Consider the following 6,000-nt stretch of genomic DNA (forward strand, 5'->3'; position numbering starts at 1 on the left):
TAATAAAGTTTACCATCTAACAACTTGATTTAAATCTCTTAATTTTTCTCCAGTGTTTTTGACATCAAGGCCTCCCTATGAAGAGAGCAGTGAGTTACGATGACATTCTCATTTTGTTTTTTTTACAAAAGATGTAAGACCCTTAACACAGCCTACCATGGAAGGGGCGCCATCTGTACAAATGCCTACACACGACTTCCATGTTAACTGCCGTTTATCAAGATAGTTATTCAAAATGTTAAAAACGTCTTCACCTTTTGTAGACATGCCTAATTCTTTGCAAAAAAGAAACTGACTTACTATTTGATCTTCATTAATAAAATGAATGAATGCTAAGAGTTGCACTGCATTGGTAATGTCTGTTGATTCATCAAGTTGCAATGCAAAATTTGAATACCAAAACTTATTATTGCATACATTTTTTCTAGATATCAGAAGACATTTCTATAATATGCCTGTGAACTGTATCATTGGACAGAGGAATCTTGCTTATTTTCATTGCTGCTTCATTTGCTAGCATTGTCATGACCATTTTTTTTGCATGCAGGCAAAATAAGTGACTCACCTAAAGTATGAGCTTTCATATTTTTTGCTATCAGTTCTAAGACTTGATAAGAGTGATTTGAGCTTTATCAGAAACAGTCATTATACTTTAGAAAGAATTTGCCGCTTTTGTTTGCTGTTCAATCTCTTGAAAAAAACTTACAGATTTATTTTGTAAATTAGAGTGTATAGTTTTAAAATGTTTACTCAATTTACTAGGAAGCAATGATTCATTTGCCATTTTACATCCACATACTGAACATAGTGGTAAAGGATGATCTTCACTTCCAGTCCAAGTGAAACCAAAGCTTAAATAACTTTCATTATATTTATATTTGCGAGTAGGCTGTGATTTTGCTTTCTTACTTGCACTTACCTTTTGCTCACTTCCAGAATCGGATTCTTCAATATCACACTTCTTTTTGAGAAATCTACCCATTTTATTTGGGTGTATTTATCAAAAAATAATATAATGATGTGTTAATAATAAATATAACAATGATGTGTTAACAAAAAGAACGGTATTTCAGTAATGAAATGGTATAATAGAGTAACTATATTTATTTTTATATCTGGGCACATGCTATGTACCAGCGCAGCTAGTAATTCCAGGTACTGAGTAGGAACGGTGCGGAATTAAGAAAATATGGAGTCGGAAGGCCCTGTAATTGCTGCTGGCAAGAACAAAGTGTGCCCAAACACCACATCTTGCTTTATTTATAGGGCAAAGTGAGGGCACTAGCAAATCTTAACTTACACCAAACAAAGGATAGAAGAAACTTGCCTCCAGTCTTCCCGGGGAATATAAGGGGGTAGTGTAAACAACCCAGCACGGCAGTTTAACAGCCTTTTGCAAGCTAATCAGGCAAGTGAGGTGGGGGGTTGGGCAGACTGTCAGCTTACAGCCAATTCCCCACACCTCTGTTCCCCAAAAATCTAAACTTCAAAAACCCTATTGGTTTTTTGGTCCCCAAGAGGCACATATTTCTCTGGAATACCATAGGGCGCACCTGAAATCTTCTAGGGCTCACCAGTATGCCCTGGTGCACACTTTGAGAACCACTGCCCTATAGTGATGCTCAGGATAGGGGATACTATCACTCTCAGGACTTTCTCTCTCTCTCTTTTTTCCTTCTCTCTCTCCCTCTCTCTCTCTTTTTTTCATGTATGAGGATTTCTGTGTTGTTACAATGCTTGGGAGTTGCCTTTAGCATTGGGAAGCAGGAATGCTAGATTATTGCAATGCTCAGGACAGTCCTGCAGAACGAAGAATTTGCCCTGTTACCTGCTCTCCCACAGCTGCAGAGAAATGGGTTAAGCTGTAAAGAGAAGCAGAGTCCTGGTGTCGCTGAGTGAACACATGTATCCAGCTCTGTGGATACCTGTGATCCACCTTCAGGCTACACCTTTTCCATTTAAGTCCACTTGAATGGGGTTTGGTCACTTGCAAGAAAAAGAGAATAACAGTGTCACACATTAAGCAGTACCAAGTGCACTGGTTTTTCTGGAATTGCCTCTCATAAGTCTCTAGTCTTCTTCACATCAAATCAACCCTTCATATGAAATCCGGTGAGCTTTCCCTCTACCACAAATCTGACTCATTTCCCCCATATTCTACCCTCTATAACAACTGCACTGTTTGATGGTTCCTGCTGTTACATATGTCCAAGCCATTGCTCATGCTGGTCACCTCCACCTATGATACAGTTTCCCCTCTTTCTTCTGACTCAGCTCAATTCTCAAATCCCTCACAAGAAGCCTTCCATGAACCCCAAGGTGGACTGATGCCCCTCCTCTGTGCTCCTTTGGCACAGAGAATATACCTCTAGAGATCTGTCTCACTCACCAGACTGGCAGATTCTCAGATTCAACTTTGTCTATGTAGCACCTAGCATACAGTGGTTGGCACATAGTCCATCCTCGAAGAAGATGCTACTGAACTGAATTGGCCCTTATTATAGGTAAAATATGATAGTCTAACGTATCTGGTAGTTAAATCATCTTAATAATCTGAGATGACCTGCAATTTACATTGTATATCATTCCTGTGTGAACCACTATGGTGTACCTATGACCATTTGTTATGACTTGTATGAGAAAGAGCTCTTTACAGGCAAATACTTTTTAAATTGGCTTGAATTACTTAGTGGAACAAAGGCAAACAATAGAATTGCTATCTTAAGTCTAGAGGAATAGAAGCATTTTTAATTTACACAAGGCTTTTTTGTTATTAGGCAAGCCCAGGGTGGGAGGAACACTGAAACAGCAGCTCTGCTTAGAGGCAGAGGTGAGGGGCCACGGGCTAGAGGTCGTTTCCTTTACCGGAGAGGAAGTGAAATAAGATTGCTCTGGAACCCAGAAAGCGGCTGTTGCTGGTTCATGGAATGAAGAAATGAGTCCCTGTGGGATCTGAGCATCCAGCGTCCTATCTGCGGCTATAAACTCCACGCTCATTTCCCCCATCATCTCACACTATCCCCTTGTTTTCTCTGTTTTAGTCTCACAGGAAACGGCAGGGTGAGAAGTGTGCAGAGAAGTGAAGAAATGTGTATTTTTAGCCATGACACAGCTGAATGTTCTGAGTCTTCTTTTACAACCACATTTGAAAAATAAATGTCAAGAGTTAGGATTTAAGTGATTTCTCAGTGTCTACATCCTCTTCCCTCCTTAGGGGGCCTGTCTTCTGTCTGGTTACCCTCTGTATAGTGCTTCTTTCAACTCTGGATACAGAAATCCCTAGCCCAGGAATGCATGTAATTGTTGAAAATATTACATAAAATGCTTTTGTTTTAAAGGCCTAAAGAGACACCTTTATCCTCAGTTTAATGACATAAATGTTCATATCCAAGGACATAAAAATAATTTACATCATGTTACATAATGCTTTCACTCCTTTAATTCCTATAATATCTCTGAACCATGCACAGGGTGAAGAATCAGACCCAGGTACACAAGATGAACAATGGCCACTCTGTTCTCTAAGAACTACCATACTGACAACTCTCCCATAGGGGTGTCTGGGTTTGATGACATTAATTAGACTCATCTGGGGCTCTCAGTAATATGCAGACACCTGGGCTTCACCCAGTTTTAGAGAATCAGATGTATGAGATTATATATTTTCCTGTTTTTATAAGTATGTGTGTGTATATAGACTCCCTCAGTCAGGCCTTCAGAATATACTAAGGTTTACTTTAACAACCAGTATTTACACCAAGACCTTGGTTTATTTATTTATTTATTTATTTATTTATTTATTTCCAAAGCTGGAAATGGGGAGGCAGTCAGACAGACCCCCACATGTGCCCGACCAGGATCCACCCGGCATGCCCACCAGGGGGTGATGCTCTGCCCCTCTGGGGGGTCGCTCTGTTGCATCCAGAGCCATTCTAGTGCCTGAGGCAGAGGCCACAGAGCCATCCTCAGCGCCCGGGCCATCTTTGCTCCAATGGAGCCTCGGCTGCAGGAGGGGAAGAGAGAGACAGAGAGGAAGGAGAGGGGGAGGGGTGGAGAAGCAGATGGGCACTTCTCCTGTGTGCCTTGGCCGGGAATCGAACCTGGGACTTCTGCACGCCAGGCCGACGCTCTACCACTGAGCCAACTGGCCAGGGCCAAGACCTTGGTTTAAACCTCACTTTAACCCTCACTGGCTGCATGGCCTTGGAAAAGTTGTCCAACTCTTTGTATTTATTTCACATTTGTGAACTTGGGACAAAGCCCACACCAAGGGGGTCGCTTTGAGAATGAAATGGAATGACCTGTTTAAAATCTTAACTCCACACCAGGCATTCCTGGGCACTTTTTAAGATGAGATTATGAACTATCATTATTTTCTTCCTGCACCAGATACATGAAATCAAAATATCAAACCATGACTCCCTTCTTCCATTGTACCGCACCCTGTAGTTTAACATGATTCTTCTTATTTTAAAGTAATAGCTTTATTGAAATATAATTTACATCCTGGACAATGCACTGTTTACAGTGTACAAACCAATGGTTTTTAGTATATTTAAAGTTATGCAACCATCACTATTATTTAATTTTAGAACATTTTCAAGATGAGTTTTTAATATCTCTTGTGTATGTGTATGTGTCTGTACCCTCTGTAGAGAAGCAAGGTTTAATATAATCTTTTAAAGAAATATACAAACTTACTCACTGTAATGGATATTTCCCCCTTTATATACCTTGGGATACTACAAATGCTTTCTTTTTAAGCTCTTATTTTATTCATCTTTTAAATCCCTCTTCTGGAATTGTCTTTAAAATTCTATTCACATTGTTTTAGACATTTTCAGTTACAGTGGATCTTCTTTCAAATATAAATACGAAAGTGATCAAAAATAGTGGTTAGCTCCCTTCATGACTAACGGGAACTCACATTGGTTAGTACTATTCTGGGGCTCAAAACAATCAAGGACTGTCTATAAATTAGACCAGGCATCCCCAAACTACGGCCCGCAAGCCGCACGAGGCCCCATGAGGCCATTTATCTGGCTCCCCGCTGCACTTCCTGTACGAGCACCTCTTTCGTTGGTGGTCAGTGAGAGGAGCACTATATGTGGCAGCCCTCCAACAGTCTGAGGGACAGTGAACTGGCCCCCTGTGTAAAAAGTTTGGGGACCCCTGAATTAGACAGATGTTCTAGAGTGGCCCATATGCTAATTCTGACGGTGTAAAGAATTAAGATTAATAGAAATTCAGTGAAGATCAGTTCATAAGGTATTCATATGTTATAATCACTTAAGGATTAGATCTAAGAATTACATGGATTCTGAATAACTTTTAACCAAGGTCACATGGCCTTAATACTTATCATATTGTACTATTAGTGTGTATCTGGCTACAAGTCTCATCTGTAGTGAGAGGCCTTGTAATATTTGTCTACACATTGCCCACACTTACCTCTGTTCTGACACAGTGGAAAGACTCAGTGAGTACCCTGTGAAAAACCAGAGTATGAAGACACTCAGCTCCAGATGTCCATGAATGTGCACAGGTAATACCTGTGTCAAATACCTGCATTGACAGAAAACTTTTTCTTCAACCAGTACCTTCATTTACTGTGGGAAATTCAGTGGTGCTGAGTTCTGGGTTAGAACACGTGGATTGCTGAACTTAAACCCAGAGCAAAACAGAAGTGATTTACGAATAAGGCATTGTTATATTAATAATACAATTTTCCTTACAAAGATAAACAAAGGCTGACTGCAAAACACATTATACACACAGGACATAGAAGATGCATTTTTAAAATCTTCCTACCAAACATTATCGATTTCCTTGTCCAACCCATCAGGCAGTGTCAAAAACATACTAATAGATTTTTTTTTATGTCTTTTTTTTTTTTTTTTTTGGTATTTTTCTGAAGCTGGAAACGGGGAGAGACAGTCAGACAGACTCCCGCATGCGCCCGACCGGGATCCACCCGGCACGCCCACCAGGGGCGATGCT

Source organism: Saccopteryx leptura, chromosome 11 (assembly GCF_036850995.1).
Source record: "Saccopteryx leptura isolate mSacLep1 chromosome 11, mSacLep1_pri_phased_curated, whole genome shotgun sequence".
NCBI classification, from domain to species: Eukaryota; Metazoa; Chordata; class Mammalia; order Chiroptera; family Emballonuridae; genus Saccopteryx; species Saccopteryx leptura.